General features: G+C 34.6%; 1 long non-coding RNA gene across 2 annotated transcripts in view; it reads left to right on the top strand.

The window, feature by feature from the left end:
• The first annotated feature begins 457 nt into the window (after nt 1–457).
• Nucleotides 458–20623, top strand: part of LOC115029212 — a 24789-nt gene continuing 4623 nt past the window's right edge. The window contains exons 1-3 of one of the 2 annotated variants that reach the window (XR_003834765.1): nt 458–555; nt 3418–3508; nt 5161–5183. This is a non-coding gene — a long non-coding RNA (uncharacterized LOC115029212). The remainder of the gene's footprint in view (nt 556–3417; nt 3509–5160; nt 5184–20623) is intronic. The other variant, XR_003834766.1, reaches the window with a different exon arrangement.

The raw sequence follows: 20623 nt of genomic DNA on the forward strand, positions 1-20623 counted from the left end.
GTAAGCTGACATGGAAGAGCAAGAAGAAAGACTAAAGATAAGAGAAGTTTCACTGCTATTGCAGTGCAACATAGTCATACATAAAAATGTTCCTGGAATGCATGGCGATATGATACGTGTCTTCTAGTCAGTAGCAGATATATCTTACAGACATGCTTTTAGTCAAAGAAAAAGAAAAACAAAGTAACTATGTTTAGTCTTTGATATCACATAAGGGACTACAGCAGCTCCAGAACACAATATTAGGATACACTCCAATACCACACGTCTGTATCAGCACACTGAAGAATGATTTAAAGAAATTAGTCTCTAATTTGGAGGGCCTGTGCTCACCGTGAAAAGAGAAAAGCTATAGTCATTACTCCTCATCATGTGGTTACCTGTGTATCTGCTTTCATCAATCTTGATTATAAAATATTCTTGTTAATGTCTTATCTAATTTTGATTACAGATAGACCATGACTTGTGCTGATATTATGTAAAAACATTGTTTTCAGCAAGAGAACAATTCAGCCTAGATGAACCAGAAGAGATACAGGACGTCAGTGGTGAGAGGTAAAATATTTTCTCATCTTTATGGGGCAGAACTGGTATCCCAAGACCTGTTTTTATATGCAGAATGCAGAAGATTTAATATATATATATATGATTCTCCAGGTATAAATTGTGAAATTGCATGAAAAGAAATGAAGAAATGAAAATAAATGTGAATGAATGTGATAACAATTTTAATTAAAATAAACAAACAATCCAAAATTCAAGAACTTTATAAATCATATAATGGCAAAGGCAAATACATTTATAATAACTTATAAGATGTGTTCCATTTTATTAGAGACTATTTCATATTTTCAAATAAAGAGAAATGATCTATTGGATGGTGGGAAAAGATGTGATTTCTTTAAAATACTGTGAATTGCTGAACAATTGTCAGCTCTAAGTGTGGGGAATAAAGTTACCTGTTTATACCCTGCCCTCTATTGTCTTTGTTTTTAAAATTATGAGAAACGCATTACTGAAAACACTGTGGAATCATTCAACCTCAAGCATATAACTGCCACCTGTACTTGTGAGCATGAATCTTGTTCTTCTAACAATTCAGCAAGTATGATCTTGCCCTCAAGGGCCTGACAGTGGAGTACAATGAGAGCTAATAAATTATATAAGAAAGACTGTTGGAGGAAGACATGAGCTTGAGTCCCTACACCCATAAAAGTTGGGAGTGCTCCTGTTTCTGTAACCAAAGAAATAGAAATAATCAGAGCAGTGATGAGTTGCGCTAGCCACATGGGCAAATTCCAGATGCACTGAGAGAGTCTGTCTCACAAAGTATGATGGAGAAGGGTACTGAAGTCTGTCATCAAACTCTGGTGCTACACGCGTGTGCAAACACATTGTACGCACATGATATAGTGCATGGCACTATACACTGTACTGTACAAGCACATGCATGCACATATGCATACTCAAGGAAGTAAAATACAGTGTGAAGTAGGATTTCAGTGAAAATTAAATTATTACTGTACAAATTTTAAAAATATCCTAAGAAATGATGGGTTTTTTGTGTTTTTCATATCTTAAAAAAACATGAAAGAATTAAATGGCAACATCATTTGAATTAAAATAATAAGGAATTGTCTGCTTATTACTGTCAAGTAAGAATTATATCCTGATCATTTGGCATACAAATAAATTCAGTAATAAAATGAAATATCAAAAAGTTAAAAATGTTATATAATAAATGGAGGATTTATATTCACACACACACACACAAAATATATATTTTTTTCAGTTAATTCTTTCCTTTGGTAACTGTATTTTCCATTCGTGGACTATCCTCTTAGGTGGGCTTTCATGTCTTATTTTGTACATCGGGAAGTTCTCAGAACATTGTCTTCTCTAAATTTCTTCTGGCATCTGTTCATGACCATGCTCTGCTCCCTTGGCATGGCAAATACGTTCCACCGATAATAAAGGGGAATGGTTCTGTAACGTTCGCTTTAGTGTGGAACATACATGAGGGCTATTCTAAGTACAGGCTTAGTCGGGAGATGGCTGACAGTCAACAGGCACTACGCTTTTCCCTTTGCAAAACAGACTTTCTCTAGCTCCTTAATAGGTTTTGTCCCTGCTTTAACACACTAGAAAATTCTCTTGTTCTATATTTGTTGTATTTTCTTTTAGAAAATTTCACAAATGTATGAGATTTATATTAACATCTTGTCTCCCACTTCCCTACCATCTGTCTGTATGCTCTTCCCTTGAAACATTTCTATTCTCAAGTCTGTGTCTGTTACTTTTGTTGTGTGACCCACTTAGGTTAGCCAGGGTTCTATGCTGTCCACAGGTTTTAATTTATACTTCAGAACTTGATAAATTCACCCCACTGAACACACTAGAAGACAGGAGTTCCTTACTCTCAGAGCCTTTCAGTAGAGAGAAGGTGGAAGAAAAATTGTAAGACCCTTGAGTCACTCCCCATTCTAAATGTTGATAATGGGAGCGTTGTGTGGACCCATTGAAGAGAATTGCAGATGTGTTTTAGTCATTGATTGCAATGGTTGAACTGAGTCTGTAAAATGGTATTACTAACCTCTATTCCATCCTTCAACTCTTAGACATTTTTAGGTCCTTACAAAATATTCTGTACCCTAGAGTGATGATATAAATAGCATTTTTAGTGCTGGCCCTACAAACCTGAATCCAGTTTCTGCAAAGGAACGGGTTTAAGCATAGCCATTTAAAAGTTAGTTTTCTGCCATATTAATTAATAAATACAAGTAATAAGTTCCCCTAACGAGGCTAACACTTCTTTTGTGAAGTGTTTCTAGGAAATTCCCTTTTAAAGAAAGATACAAATATTTACAATCTGTAAATTAAAAAGTTCAGCACAAATTTGAATATGAACATTGACTATGTTTGCAATAATTTTTACATGCTTTTTATAGTTATAGTCAAGGTTTAAATATTGTCTTTGATACATTTTTGGGTTTTTTGTTTGTTTGTTTGGTTGGTTTTTCTGTGAAGGGACACCATGAGCAAGGCAACTTGTGGAAGATTTTGTCCATTGGGAGCTTACAGTTACAGGGGTTTCATTTTACAACCATGAAGGCATGAGAAGCAGGCATGGTCCAGGTAGCTGAAAGCTCACACCATGAGACAGTCATCATTAGGGAGAGAGGGTGGTTATGACCACTAGTAATTGTATGGGTTTGTGAATCCTTAAAGCCACAATTCGATGACACAAGCCCACACCTCCCAAACCACTAAAACATAGCCCACCAAATAAAGATCAAACGTTCAAATATCTGAGTCTATTGGGGTAACTTTTTATTCACAGCACCACAATTAAATCACTTCAGAAAGAAACTCTGATTTTTAAACTTTCTAATCTTTAAATTTTCACATGTCTCTCAGGATTAAACCATCATGCAGGAATGGCCTTCTGTCTGTAAGTTTTCCTGGGTCTGGAATTTCTCAGAAACAGAGACATGGCATGTGGTCTTCTGTAAGTACCGTTTTTCTTTTTGCTGAATCTTCTCAAAACTGTGCATTTTTAGCATGCATTAGTAATTCATTATATGTTCTCTTAAATATTTATATTAACAGGGGAAAGGAAGAGACTCAAACCTTAATGATGCTCATTTAAAAAAAAAAGTCATTACTTTTACTAGTGATCCTAGTTTGATACTGAGATTAAGGGTTCCATAAAATGCTTTTCATTTTGAGGCATTTCCAGGAGGTTGAGAAAGACTTAATAAATGGATCAGTATTGTAATAGGAATTGATACTTCTCATAACACAGTCATACAATAGGGATAATATTTTCAGTCAGGGCTTTGGCACAGGTCATGAAATTGAGATTACTCAAAATGTCTTTGAAATATGAGGTGTAGTATAGAAGCACTTGGAAGAGATATTACAAGAACAAGTAACAGTAGACCTTCATGGAAAATGCAATAGTGTGTTTATGGCCACTCCTCCTATCAAAGAACAAGATTTGACCAGTGTACCCATAAAATATGATTACATTGCTTTCCTGCATTTCATTTCTTACATAGCATATACATTTAGAGTTGTAGAAATAATAGAATGTTCTATATCAGAATTTTTTTGTAGGCTTTAAAATTTGTCACAGGATTCTCAAAACTGAGAATTAATTTAAGTAAAATAAATTACCCCCTCCTGTATAAAGATTTTATTTCATTGTAACCTGGGAAGTACAGAAACTATTACTTCAACTGAAGTTTCATAAATCTTATGCTTTTAGTATTACAAACTGATGTGTATTTTTAACAGTCAAGGGAGAACATTCCTCACATCCTAACTTATTGATGATTTTAGTATAGCTATAAAGAATAGGGAGAAAATATACAAAATATTTATTTCATTATTTTATTTAATTGGATATTTCAATGATGTATAATTGCTAATGGCATATTTCTGTGTGTAAGGATGCAGTGACATCCTACTGTGTCAAAGAAACTGTGTGGCCCTGTAAGTGATTGAGAATGTCAAACCAATGGGCACTCTGCTTGCCTTCCTTGGCACTACATTTCCTACATTTCAGATAACTTGAGTGTACTAGAAATATCTTGAAATGTTTGGCTCTAATTCAAGACAACATAAACATACACTGATGATGACTCAAAGAGTCAAATGAAGAAAATGGCATTTTGCATGCAGACATTTCCCTTTCGATCATTCTCCAAGAAATCAACTGTTTTCTTTATTACCACAATGAAAGAAAGAGGTACATTTTTCATACCATAATATACGTGCTAAAATGTTTTTCATAATTTACATAAAACATGGAAAATTACAATATCATAGCAGTAAAACTTTAGAGAGGACTTACATAAGTTCAACTGTAATTAATTTCCTCAAAGACAGAATAATGATCAAACTAACTTAAAGTTACTTTTAAGTGCTGTTTTATCATTCACTGTTTGCCTATAAATAAGTACATTCATTCAGATGTATTTTCATTATTTATATTCATGGAGATGTTAAAGTTAAGTGCATTTTCCAAAAGTTATTCAAAGTTTCAACAGTATAAAAGTGTTAAAGTCATGACCCAACAAGTAAACTTAGTTCTCAGCAGTTTCTCATCATTTCTTCCTGCACTTGTTCTTGCAATTACACATGGATTGTTGACAGGATGGAGTTTGTACAACATGCTGGTAAGATATACAGTGATTAGAATAAATGATGTGGGTCTGGATGCTGAGTGTAATGTTTGTAATAAGAATGAGTATCACAGCAGCATATATTTTTAATGCTTAGTCACTAGGAACTGGCACTATTTAAAAAGATTAAAGGATTAGTGTCATTGGAGAAAGTGTATCACTCTTGGTGGCTTTGAGCTTTCAAAAGTTAAGGTCAGACCCAGACTTTTGATTTGCTTGCAGATCAGGGATCAGGGTGTAGCTCTCTGCCATTGCTCTAGTGCCTATATGCTCCTCACAGAGACTATAATGGATTAAGTTACTGAAACTCTAAACAAGCTCCCAAGAAAATGCTTTCATTCATAAAAGTTGCCTCAGTCAGGTCATAGTCTCTCTTCACAGCAGTAAGACAGTGATGAAGACATTGAGATACCAGCATTAATTGAAAACTCAAAAAAAAAATCCAATATGGTTTAATTATTCACAGAGGCACATCTCAATCTTTTATTTTTCTGTTTTTGTTTTTTTTTTTCAAGGTGTACACATGTTAAAATTACTTTTATTGTTTTACAGTCTAGTCCTTACCTATCTCCCGGTCTGCCCTCCCACAGTTCCTCAGCCCATTCCTCTCTTTAAGCACAGAACTCAGTTTCTAAAACAATCTATACTTTTATGTATCTTGTAGTTCGTTTGTTAGAGTTACAATTCTTCTTTTCCAAGTATAGTTTCCTGATCTATCTATTCTTAGAACTCTTCAGAGAACTACAGTTGTAAACTCATCCTCTATTTCACTGAGTTTTATTATCCATAGCCCTCCCCTCATAGCCTTTGCTCCATTCCAGGTCAAGCAAAAAGCAAGTGACCCTATCTTGCTGTGTTTGTTGGGGAATAGAAGACACACTTCTTAACTGTCAAATGAGAATGAGCAATCATGCTGACCAGCCTCCTTTTAAGTGTCACCAGTATTGGATTCACTATCTCACCTCAGTGCTTTAATCTCTCCTCCTTGAGATTGTAGAATTCAATCTTTCTTTCTTCAATAGTCTTGACCTTTCCTGGCAGTACACTTACAAAAGTAGTCTTTGCCTTACCATTGGTATAAGTTTTTATTTCTTCTAAACAATGTTTGTGTTCTTTTACCACATTTGAAGATGTAGAAAGAACGATCAACCTCCTCCAATAGTATGATTTATGGTTTATGCATTTTGAGGTAAATAGATGGCATGTGCTTAAATTTCAATTTGTATACTAAGTATGTCCCTTGATCAAGAATGATAATCTTTTTTTCTATAACGATTTAATTCTAGGAGGATTTTCTAGATCTCCTCTTTTGTTCTCTAAATATTGCAACAGCTGTCACATAGAGTTGGTGTGTTCCGGTATTAAGAAAATCATATGTTTTGAGTCTTTAAAGAGATTGGCTGTTAATGATCTCAGAGGTATATATTGGAGACAAACCTATTAGAAACAATGAAACATTTATCTGCATTGACTTTGCACTTAAGAAAATACACTAATAGAGGATTTCAGTGGACTTTCACCCTAAACTCTTTCCCACTCGTTATGTAGTACTTTTATGGTGTTTTATCTACGAAAATCCCCATGCCAGGACATAATATACTTATAAAACTGCAATTAAATACTATGAGAAATAATAAAATAGTGACTGTAGAAATATTATCCCAACTCTCTCCAAAAATGCTTTTTTTCTTCTTCTAAAGCTAACTTGTTTTAGTTATTTCTAGGACTAAGCTGGGTTGGAGACATCAATTATCAAATGTAATGAACTTGAGCGCATAGTTACATCTGATAGTAATAACAGTCACTCACTTGTGTGTTGTATAATATCCAGAAATATATCAAAGACAAGGTATCATTTTACATTTTTGTTATGTTAGGCATGACAACTCAGTGTGGCTTGCACTGATAAGCTAATCCTCCAGGAGCCTATCAACCCTGTACTGTAATACTATTGAAGAGAGAAGGGTTCTTGTCAGCGAGATGAAAAGCAAGCTATAAATACTATGCATGTAAAGTACTCCTGATAACTTTGGCTCTTGTTTTAATGCAGCTACATTTATATGAAACCACTTTTTCCCATACCAAAGTACATAGCTTTACAATTCAAATATGAAGCATATGGCTCTCCTGTTCAGTGGATAAAGATTTTGAAATAATTAGTTTCCCTCTTAAGGAGAGGGGAAAATCCACAAATAGTCTCTTTTTCCAAATGTTGTCATTGTGATTCTGATTATCATTTTAAGTAAGCTGGCTTTTATACTTTACCAAGACTTTAATATCTTCATTAATCTTCATTTTTTCAACATTCATCTTAACCTTTTTGAAAAAAGATTTATTTATTTATTTATTGTGAGTAAGTACACTGTAGCTGTCTTCAGATATTCATGAAGAGGACATCAGATTTCGTTATGGATATTTGTGAGCCACCATGTGGTTGCTTGGATTTGAACTCAGACCTTCAGAATACTACTGTGCTCTTTTTTTTTTATTAGTTACTTTATTTACATTTCAAATGTTGTCCCCTTTCCTGTTTTCACCTCCAAACCCCCCCTATCCCCACCCACATTCTGCTGATCACCATCCCACCCACACCTGCTTCCTGGCCTTGGCATTCTCCTACAATGGGGCATACAGACTTCACAGGACCAAGGGCTTTTTCTCATATTGATGACTGACAAGGCCATTCTCTCCTACATATGCAGCTGGAGCCATGAGTCCCACCATGTGAACTTTATGGTTGGTGATTTAGTCCCTGGAAGCTCTGGGGCTACTGCTAAGTTCTTATTGTTGTCCCTCCTATGGGGCTGCCAAACCTTTCAGCTCCTTGGGTCCTTTCTCTATTAGGGACCCTGTGCTCAGTCCAATGGATGGCTGTGAGCATCCACTTCTGTATTTGCCAGGCACTAGCAGAGCCTCTCAGGAGACAGCTATATCAGGCTCCTATCAGGAAGCACTTGTTGGCTTCCACAATAGTGTCTGGGTTTGGTAACTGTATATGGGATGGTGCCCAGGTGGGGCAGTCTCCTGGTGGTCATTCCTTCAGTTTTTGCTCCACACTTTGTCTCGTAACTCCTTCCATGGGTATTTTGTTTCCCCTTTTAAGAAGGATCAAAGAATCCACACTTTGGTCTTCTTCTTGAGTTTCATGTGGTTTGTGAGTTGTATCCGTGAGTATTCTGAGCTTCTGTGCTAATACCCACTTATCAGGGTGTGCATACTATGTGTGTTCTTTTGTGATTGGGTTACCTGACCCAGGATGATATTTTCTATTTCCAACCATTTGCCTCAGAATTTAATAAATTCATTATTTTTTCATAGCTGAGTAGCATTGTGTAAATGTATCACATTTTCTGTATCCCTTCCTCTGTTGAGGGACATTTGGGTTCTTTCCAGTTCCTGGCTATTATAAATAAGACTGTGATGAACATAGTGGAGCATGTGGCCTTATTACATGTTGGAGCATCTTCTGGGTATATGCCAAGGAGTGGTATTAGTGGGTTGTCAGACAGTACTATGTTCAATTTTCTGAGGAACTGCCAATCTGATGTACAGATTATTTGTACCACCTTGCAATCCCACCAACAATGGATGAGTGTTCCTCTTTTTCCACAACCTCGCCAGCATCTACTCTAACCTGAGTTTTTGATCTTACACATCCTGACTGGTGTGAGGTGGAATCTCAGGGTTGTTTTAATTTGCATTTCCCAACTTTTTATATCAGCAAGTCAGAGCAAAGACACATTTCAGATGCTTCAGTTCAAAGCATTTGTATTCCAACTCATGGAACATCAATTACCTTGTCTTTCCTACATTTCTTTCTTTTCTTCCTTTTGTTCTTTCTCTGATGGTCATACAAGTGGTAGAGGCATGTTGTGAGTGTTTTTACTGTGAAACACCCTTTGTCTTCCTCATGTTCGTTCACCTATAAGTCCATCATTACAACTATTTACCAAAGAGATTAAAACGTTTATTGAGATAGAGATATGCCTGCAGATTAATTGTTGTTACCTATCTGTCAGTCAAGAGAGCCTGTCTAGTGGTCCATCTTTCACAACTTATTTTTCAATTTCTTTGTATTCATGTTTCACATTATTTTATACCTTCTTGAATTATCAGCTTTACTGCCACGTATGCATTGCCAGTTTCTAGGATAATTTTTGAGAGTTCACCATAGACTCCATGCCTTCAGTTACTTTAGTGATTTTTTTTTATTACTCACCCTATTCTATGTCAAATAAGCCAAATAATTTCACATGTTCTACAATCTCTCCGTTGTTCAATACCCAACCTGTTTTCTCATTATTTTATATTAATATATGCCAAAGATTCCGGTAATATTTAAATAACTACCTTTTCTTTCATCTAATCTATTATAAAATGATAAACAATTATGGTAAGCATTTTACTGTGGATGATCAATCACAATAAACATGTTAAATATCAAATACAATCTAACTTAATAAATAAAAATCTTTTCATAAGAAAATCCTACTTATAAGATTATTTTTATCTTATATATTTTCTTTTACACTATTTTCTTTTTATACCTGTGAGGTATAATAAAGTACAATAAAACATTTGTGTTCAAATAAAATGTACCTTTGTTTATGAAAAATAATTTATCATTTTTATGAATATCACTCTTTTTCCTTTTAGATCAGAGGTCTTTTCCAGTGAAAATAATACTGCTCTTCTGATTACTCAAGTGTAATATTATGTGGAACCTCACAGGCACAAAAAGAAAATAGCATAGAAGAACAAATATAAGATAAAAATAATCTTATAAGTAGGCTTTTGTTTTGAAAAGGCTTTTATTTATTAAGTCAGATAGTATTTGTTATTTATCATGTGGTATATCTCCTTAAATAATATATTTTGTAAATTTGGGTGTTCTTCTTAACTTTGCATAGATAGATAGATAGATAGATAGATAGATAGATAGATAGATAGATAGCAAAAGTTAATTATAATAAAATATATATATCATCATGAATATAAGTGCTAAGATTTAAATTCTTTTTATTTTTAATTAAATTATCAGAATCTCTATGTTAGATGAAAAGATAATTCAAAATTAGCTGGAATCATTTTCTAGATATCCCAAGGTTTTATCTTAAGAGAATGTTTCTCATCTGAGAATTATACTTAGATTTAGTTTTAAAATCAATATTGCATTTTATGCTTAGTGCAGGTCAATTACAGAGTATCTCTGTGCAACCAAAGAATGTTTTCCCTAAAGGGAATGCTTATTCTGTATTACTAATGCACTTTAGAGTTCAGTGAACTTCTCCGTTAGTGAATTCTAAAAAGCTCCTGCTTTATGACAAGCGGTGTTTTGCACAGCTTCTTAACAGCAAATTTGATAGAAATAAATTACTGGTCACCACATTCCAGGTTTCTCATATGCCATTCCAAAATATGATAACTCAAGGGAGTCAAGAGACAGTCTACATTTATAACTAAATATATTATACTTTTCAAAGAGGGGATCAACATTTCTTCTGTAGTCTCATTCATTACATCTATGGTCTTATATTTATAAGACAATCAATCATTTTGGCTTTTACATTTTTATATCCAGTCTCATTTTTAAGTTTGGGATGACTATAACTTTTCCATGAGACACAATATGAAATATATACAAAGCCTATAACATTAAATAAAATTATTTTAGAGAAGACCTATACACAAAGATAATGTTATTTTAGTTTATCACCAATGTACTTATATGTAAGAAATAATTTCTAGTAGAAGTAATTGAAAGTGAACTTTTATATTCCTATTTAAGTTAATAAATTCTGAATTTTATTCACAGATCTTTGTGGTCCATCAATTCATGTGAAAATGTTTTAATATTTCCTATTAGAAATGTTGTAAGTACTATGATAAGACATTTTCCAATTGATGAAATGAAGACTGTATCATTTTACTCCTGGGTACTCTCCACATCCTGAATGATTTTAGAAGGCTCAATGGCTAAATTAATGACGGCCGTGTGTCAGCTGCCTATAACTAGGAAAGCCATTTGCTGTGGAAACTGCTTCCTCATAAACTTTAAAATATTTGGTTATTTTTGTCTTGAGATTATAATTTTAATATTTCTCTCTTCTCTTTCTTTCCTTCAAGCCCTTCCAAGTATTTTTCTTGCTCTGTTTCAAATGTATGCCCTCTTATTCTTACACACTCACACACACACACACACCACACACACTCACATACACACATTTCATATATATATATACATACATAATATGTGTGTGTATATATAAACAATCTGTTTATCTATATAATGTTACTTGTGTGTATGTATGTTTTCAGTACTCTTCAAAACTTATAAGCGCAGAAATAATAAACATAAAACCCTTATTTTTTTATCTGTGGGTTTTACTTTAAAGAAACCATGGTTCTGATGCAATGATCCACTAAAGGCTTGTTTTGTTGTTAGAGATAACTAAGGCACTGCGAAATCTATCTAGAGCTCGTGAATGAAGGCTACAAATGAAACTGGCAAACAACCTGATGGGAAGAAAAAGAGCTGATTTTAACAATACAACAACAGAATGTGACGTTGTTCCTAGTACTGGTCTCCAATACAGTCATAATTGGAAGTCAGAGCCAGTATTAGTAGAATGTAGCACCAAGTAGCTTTAGCAGGAAGAGGAATGTGGAGTGAGAACCAAGTCACAGAACTTCTCAATATTAATAGCTAAGGGTCTGCCCATGGATGCTACTGTTCTGTATGAAGTCATAGCAGAAACTTCTTAGTATAAAGTCCGAATTTTAAAATTAGTGTAATCGTTAAAATATTGTTATTATTAGCTAGGATACTGCTACTAAAGACCATGTAGCACTTCTGTATATGACATTATACTTTCATTTTTATAAAGTGTGCAGTCATCACATTAATGAGACATTTTCAAGTTTATTTCTGCTCTAACAGAACGTCTGAGTCTAGGCCAATTATAAAGGACAGATACTTAGTGTCTCACATTTCTGGAAGCTGAAAGCTCATGATGAAGGCTTAAACATTTAATGTGTCTTCACTTAGTGCATAATCAAAGCCAAGAGAGAAAGAGCCTTCTTCAAACTCTGTCGTAAATGCATTAAATTCATCCGGTCATTCACAAGTATCTCTGCAAAGACTTGTATCAACTTTCAAATTTTCAACTTCTTTTAAAAACTAATTAAATGTTACATTTTTATTAGAATTAAATTAAATTTTTCTTTTTTCCCCACCAGTCCTTTATATGTCAAATTCTGGAGCTATGTTTGCACAATAGAAAGCAAACTTAACATCCCAGATTTTAAGTGGCAGCTCTGTGATGCATAGGAGAATTTTTGAAACAATTTTCTGGAAACATTACATGAAGTATTGAAGGAATGGAAAAACAAATACTGGAGAAACTTCAGAGGCAATAATATAAAACAACTGCCTAATGCTTACTTATACATTTTAGTCACTACACCACACCTCTGGATAATGGTGGCCATGAGTGTCTGTTGCAGCTACAATCTGCTAAAAACCTGAGCTCTGCCTTTCAGTTGACTGTCCTTTATTGGAATAAGAAATGAGAACGTAAATGTAGAGTTTTAAGTGAAGAGTCAGGAAGGGGAGGGATGTTTTAAGTTGCACAGAGGTACCCAGCACTATTTTTAAGTTTCTGTGTGATTTGACTCAGGTATCCATGTCAAAGCAGATTAACAGTCAAGTAAAGAGTATGATTCAAGAACATATGGAGCATTTGTCAACAGTGACAAGACCAACGGCAGGAATAATTCATGAGTTCTTCCGAGGTTTTAACACTTGCTCTATTTTCTAAAGCGTTACTATTAACATAAATAAAATCTAAAGACAGCATTCCATAATTAAACACTCAGTGGATTAAAAATGACGACGTTGATATCATTTGCATTTGTCTCTAGGAACACCTGCATTTATTTCTAGGATCTTTTTAGTGACAGAGAAACACAGCTGGCAATGTTATGACTAATGAAAAACATAAAGTTAATGCCATGTAGAACTAGAAACATTATTTATTTCTCCCATACTAAATATTAATAGAAATCAGGAGACCTTCGTCAGATTCAAGATATATAGTGCATGTTTTAATAATAATTTGAGGTAAATATGATGATGGAAATTCGGGAGTGCTGGTAGCTAAATAAAATAATTAATGATAAAAAATTATATTACAATAATATTGATTGTATGCATCTAATTGATGTAAATTCAACAATTCTCAACAAACTGTCATTTTTTAAGCACAAGTCTATCACTCACAGGCTTAGACACAGACTCACTTAAGTGAACATGTTATCTTAGCAAGTAAAAGGAAGAAACATTTATTATATGACTTTACTGCCTATTTTTAAAAGTAGTTAAAAGATAATATAAAAATTGTATACAAAGAACACATATAATAGGCATCAACCCCATTAAAAGTTTTATATAGTATACATATATAATGTATAATCCCATGTTATAAATGTAGTTAATGAAAACTGATCTTAGATAAAAGAGCAAGTATTGGTTGCATAGAAATATAAGATGAACATTGAAAGAGTCCTGTATCCTTCTCATCATTTGAAAAATTACTGCATGATTTTTATGACAAGTAACTTTTATTGAGAAAAATATTAAGTCATCAGTAACATTATTTGTGTCAACCCTGAAACAGAGATAGTTAAATGATCAAAAGCTTGGAATATATTAGATCCACTAGTAGTAAAAGGTAAATCTATTCTTCCCACTGTCCAAAACTAGACACTTCCGTCCTAAGGTCTCAGTTTGCAGTTAGATGCAATTGTTCTATTATTTAAAATCAAAAGTTGAAATTCAGTAATACATTATTTTCCATGCAGCATACAAGTAGATTCATTCATATATTCACAGCCTCAAAATTTCATTGAGGTTCTTTATCCGATTTTTAATTATCTTTTCTTTATAGTGTAGTATTCTTATGCATTTATGAAGAAAATGATTCTATAGCTATCTCCTGCTCTTGAAATATGACATAAATAATAATTTTTGAAATATTCATTTATATTTCTCAGCTGAATTTTATTCTTATTATATTCAGATACAATCCATTCATCACAGACATTTATTTATTTACTGATAAGCATCTTCACATGGCCAGGATGATGGTGTTTGTAGACATATTGAAAATTACTTTATATTCATCAGGTTTTATTCGAATGTATTCTCTTTTCATTTGTTTTGTTTTATTTTGTCATCTGATTCATGGTCATGGTATATTGATTTCTACCTTGTATTTTTCATTTTAACAGTGATTTTGTAACTATTTAAGAAAACTTGTTTGATCTTTACATATTTTGGATTTTTAAAAATTATTTACTTGCTTTAAACCATAACTGCAGTATTCTTCACTCTTTCCTCCCAATACTTGTCCACTTCCTCCCCTCTTCTTGAGCCGCAAGTTCTCCCTTTCTCTTCAGGAACGGAGAGTCTCTCATGGCTCTCAACCAGCTCCAGCATTTCTTTTTTCTGTATTTTTTTTAAATTAGATATTTTCTTTATTTACATTTCAAATGCTATCCCCTTTTCTCCTCTGAAAACCCTCTACCCCCTACTGCTACCCCTGCTCAGCAACACACCCACACCCACTTCCTGGCCCTGACATTCCCCTACATTGGGACATAGAGCCTTTACAGGACCAAGGGCCTCTCTTCCCGTTGATGACCAACTAGGCCATCCTCTACTGCTTATGCAACTGGAGCCATGAGTCCCACCATGAGCACTCTTTGGTTGGTGGTTTAGTCCCTGAGAGCTCTGAGGGTACTGATTAGTTCATTGTTGTTCCTCCTATGGGGCTGCCAACACCTTCAGCTTCTTGGGTCCTTTGTCTAGCTCCTTCTTTGGGGACCCTGTGCTGAGTTCAATGGTATGCAGTGAGGATCCACCTCTGTATTTGTCAGGCAGTGGTGGAACCTCTCAGGAGGCAGCTGTATCATTTTGGGTTACATAATACTAGGCACATCCTCTCCTTTTGAGGCTAGGTAAGACAGCCATGTTATGGGCAAGTAAGGAGAAGATAGATGTTTCAGTGTTATAAAGAATTTTGGGGCTTATCCAGGCAGTCATCTGTCTCTGTCATTTCCTTAATTTTTGGAAGGTGTGTTCTTGTGCTTCCTGCTTACTCAAATAATACTTATTCCTTCTGAAATCTCTGATGGAGTTGAAGACTAGATAGCTGTAGTCTCACAATTGAACTTAAGCTGTTTAGGATTTTATAAAGCTGTTTCTAGGATGGTAATAAAACTTAAGATAAAAAGTACTTAGATACAAAATTCTAGCTCACCAAGATAGAGGAGATAATACAATACTTTATCTAAGTTACCAAATATAAAATGGACCAGACATTATACATATATATCACACTTTATAGTTGTTGTAATTGCTATAATTGTATTCAATTAGTATTAAAAGGCTTTTATTGGACTAAAAAGGGCAATTGTAAAGAGAACTTCTTGTGGATCTTATGTATGCCTCACCTGTAAAATAAAAAGACTGTTGTCTCTGGCTTAGGTAGGAGACAGAGATAAGACATCAGGAGAAGAAAGAATTCTCAGAGAGAAGGTGGCACTAGGAAGAGCAGAAAGAGGTGAGGGGACTGATGTATGGAAGCATGAACCTGAGCACAGGTAGCCAGCCACCTGACAAAATGTAGGCTAAAATAAGTGGGTATCTTAGTTATGATCTAGTCAGAGTAGAACCGAGCCATGTGACCAAGGTATTTGTAACTTGCTTCTGAGTCTTATTTCTGCGAGCATGGGTTTGGGAGGCAGAACCTGGATGCTATTTTAACACAGCCTAGTTATGAGAAAGGATCCCAAAAGTGAACAACAGGATCAGAGACAGTTTGCATTGGTTGCTGGTGAACCCTCTCTGATGATGATTATGCTAGGCTTCTGCGTGCATGTACAGCAGAATATCATCTGTAGTGTTAGAGGTGGGTGCTTTCTCATGGCGTGGGTCTCAAGATGGACCAGTCTTTTGTTGGACACTCTCATAATTCCTGCTCCATCATTAGCTCTGCACATTCTATAGGCCCAAAATTTTATAGGTAAAATCTTTTGTGGCTATTTTTATTTTATTTTTTTCATTCCTGTTGGAAACCCAGATAACACCAAGTTATTTTTTTAAATATTTTTATTAGGTATTTTCCACATTTACATTTCCAATGCTATCCCCAAAGTACCCCATACCCTCCCTCCCACTCCCCTACCCACCCACTCCCACTTTTTGGCCCAGGCGTTCCCCTGTACTGGGTAGCTTATCAAAATACTCTCTCTTTTAAAACTTACAGAAAACTAAGAAAATTGGGTAATAACTTTTTATTTTTCTGTACACTGCTTGATGTTTTGCCTGTAAACTCTGTATGAAGATGTCAAAAAAGTAAATAAAAACAAAGAACCTAAAACAAAAACAGTAGTCTTCTAACAGAGTTTCTAATTGATTTTCAAAATCTATTCACATGTGATGAGGACATTTTAGATGAAATGCAGGCTTTCAACTACTTTACCTCCTATGAACTTGCTGGGATTTTTTTTTTTTGCCTTAATAATTTTTAATTGTATTTGTCCATTAAGCCAGTTATGGCTTTTAATTTCATACTTCCCATATAGAGTGATGTACAATTTAATTCAGAAACTAGTCAAAATGTTTACAGGTATACGTTTTATTGTTTTTAAGATTAATTTCATTATGAGTTTAAACATTTTGCCTATATATAATTTTCTGGGTTGGGCTATGTGCATTTGATTGCATATAGCCATGAATATCACAGGCATAGGATTACTTACAGTTGGAGGTCATTCTGGACCTTCCTAGAATGGGTACTTAGAATCAAACTTTCATTCTCAGCAAGAGCAATGAACCTTCTTAACTGCTCAGACATTTTTCTAGTTCCAGAAATACTCATTTTAAGTAACAAAATTAGTCGTACTGAAAAGTCCTCATATTTGTTTGAAATCTCTCATGGTCTCTGATTTAATCAGAATTACATTCTTTAAGGAGGCATACAGATGTCCTACATGAATAGAAGAAAATGTTCAAGATGACTAATCATTAGGGAAATGCAAATTAGGACTGCATGCACTGTCATATTTTTATATTAAGAATGTCTGTTACTGAGAACACAAAGGGTAACAATATTCTGACAAGAAATTAGGGAGAAGCAACCTATTGAAAATTGTTGGTAAATTGAAATTTGTATGGCCTCTATAGAAAATGGTATACCAGTTTATAAAATAATTAAAACTGTGTTATGTTCCAATAATCCCGCTACTCATAATACATTACAGCAAAACAAACTCTGCATGCAAAAAGAACCTGTGTATTTTATATTTATTGTAGTAATATACTCAATAGCAAAAAATACAAACAATCTAAGTGTCCACTAATGAAGGGCTCGAATATGAAAACATGGTCCATACCCTCATACAGTTTTCAGTCATTAAAGAATGGAATCCTGTTATTTGCAACATGGATGTAACTGAAAATGATTATGCTAAGTGAAACTTTCCTGAAAGGATGAAGAATTGGGATATTGGTTTTACATTAATTACAGGTTGACCTCATGAGTTTTTCCAAGAGAAAAAACAAAGGAAGTGAACAGAGAGTTAAGGGTGTTAAATTAGATGTTATGAGAAATTTAGTGTTATATTGCACTGGCCTGGTCCAGATAACAATGTAATGTATATTTTAAAAATGTTAATAGTAATATTTTTTACTATAAATAAATGATCAGTATGTGGCAGTACACATGTAAATATATGTCATAATACTTCTTAAGTATATGCAATAGTTTTATTTTTGTATCTCACTTACAAAAAGTTGTAATTCAAAGTTGTCAAATCTTATGCAAGTCAAAACTAAAGACATAAAGATAAATAAATGCAGGCACATCCCAACATCTTTAATAAAAATATGATTTCAAAAATAGCATTTTTACTTATAAAACAATTGAGTGATGAATTTTGTTAGCATTACTTGTTTAACAGAGTAAAGTGTTAAATACTTGATAAGATAATTGAATGTGAAGTTATAGAATAAAATCCATACTGAATGTCTTTTTGAAAATAAATCCAGGAAACCTACTGAAAACAAAGACAGTTAAATCTGCTTATATGACATCATATCCAGCCCTATGCCCAACAGACTTACGTCTCTGACATGGGAACTTTCATCCTTAAATTAGATGTATCCATTCAGTTACCTTACCTTACAGACAAGGGAATCCCATGAAACTGGTTACAGAAAAATTTAAGAACCATGGGGGTGTAGGATACCAAGGAAAGAAGGCCTTCTAAATTGACAGTTGAATGCACATATGAACTCAGTGACTGAGGCAGCATGAGTCTGCATCAGATGCAAGTACTAGAGTTGAAAGGAGAAATAACCCCACCTCCTGAGGGCATTAGTTGTCTCTCATTGATAACCACTTGCTAATGAAAATTTAGTTTTCTCCAGTGCAAGTCTCACTGGGCAAAAAATAAAGATAGACTGCATGCCCAACAGGATCTGAACAACAGAAAATGAACTCAACGGCATCTTTAATTAGTTCATTTTATTTTACATGTGTTATTTACTTTTTTTTTATTCACTGTTTTTTGTTGTTGTTGTTTTGGGTTTTTTGTTTGTTTGTTTTTTTGTTTTTTGTTTTTTTTTTTGGAAGGGTTTCTCTGTGTAGCCCTGGCTGTTCTGGAACTCACTCTGTAGATCATGCTGGCCTCGAACTCAGAAATTTTCCTGCCTCTGCCTCCCAAGTGCTGGGATTAAAGGCATGTGCCACCACTCAACGGGTTTATTCACTGTTTTTACCCTACAGGTCTTTTGAGCATGGGATTCCCTGAGCCCTGAGGTACCGTATTGGATGGATACATCTCAGTTAAGGATGAAAGTTCCTGCAGGGACAAAAATGGAGTAGAGCCTTAGAGAAAGGAGGTCCAACATCAGGCTTAAATTTGGATCCAGCTCAAAGGGAGTTCCCAAGTCATGAAGTTATTACTGAGCCTTTGGAGCACTCACAAAAAGTGGCCTATCATGACTGCCCTCTGAAAGACCCGACAAGCAGCTGAAAGAGTTAGATGCAGAATTTTACACCCAACCAATGGACAGAAGCTGCTGAACCCTGTCGTTGAAAAGCTGGAAGAAGCTGAAGAAGAAGGCTACCCTATAGGAAGACCAGCAGTCTCAACTAACCTGGACCCCTGAGATTGTTCTAATGCTGAGCCACCAACCAGGAAGCATACACCAGCTGATATGAGGCGCCCAACACATGTACAGGAGAGGACTGATGGGTTTGGATTCAGTCAGAGAAGATACACCTAACCCTCAAGATACTAGAGTCCCCAGGGAGTGTGGACATCTGGTGGGGTGGTGGTTGGAGGGATGGGGACATCTGCATAGAGATGGCAGGAGGAGATATGGGATGTGGAACAGGCAGAGGGTTGACTGAAAAAGGAATAAAACCTGAATTGTGAAAAAAATTATTAAATCAAAACAAAACAGAAATAAAAACAAAAACAAAAAACAAAACAAAACAAAAAGACAAACAAAAGGATGAAAGTTCCCAGGTCAGAGACTTATTTTAAGCCTTAAGTCTCTGACCTGGGAAGTTTCACCTTTATTTTAAGTGGATGCCTTAAAATAAGAGACATAGTCTGTTTGGCATAGTATGGGATATGTTGCCACACACAAAAAAAAAATATATATATATATCAAGGAACAGTTAAACCAATGAAACAGGAGACAGAAAATTACTTTAAGAGCCATATATCATGACTTCCAGTGTTTTAATTGGGATTCCTGGGTTTATGACTGAAATGTTCTGTGTCTCTCTTCTACTTTTTTTGGGCATTTTTCCTTCTGTGCTGTTTTCTTCTGTCCTGGTGTGTTTGGTTTTGTCTCACCTTATTTTACTCTACTACTACTACTAAGAGGCCCGCTTTTACTCGTTTTTATTCATTTATATTTTCATAATAAGAAACGTGGGTGGATAAGATCCAGAAGTGGAGAGCAACTGGAAGAAGTTGTGGGAGGAGAAAACGTAATCAGGATATGTTATAAGATGAAGTAAAATCTGCTTTTGATGAGAGAAAAAATCCATTTTTTACAACTTTTAGGTTTAAAATTTAAAGAAGCCTTCCTAAAAGTGTCACTGTTTAGCTCTTTATTTCTTTTCCTATCCTGAGATATATTTTCAGAAATACTAATTCAAACAAATATAAGTAAAAGAGGCTTACTGTCATAAGTCATTCACATCAAGATGTGATATCATTTTTTTTTGATTTTTAATATTTTTATTACATATTTTGCTCAATTACATTTCCAATGCTATCCCAAAAGTCCCCCATAGCGCCCCCCACTTCCCTACCCACCCGTTCCCATTCTTTTGGCCCTGGCATTC

Source organism: Mus caroli, chromosome 14 (assembly GCF_900094665.2).
Source record: "Mus caroli chromosome 14, CAROLI_EIJ_v1.1, whole genome shotgun sequence".
Taxonomy (NCBI): Eukaryota; Metazoa; Chordata; class Mammalia; order Rodentia; family Muridae; genus Mus; species Mus caroli.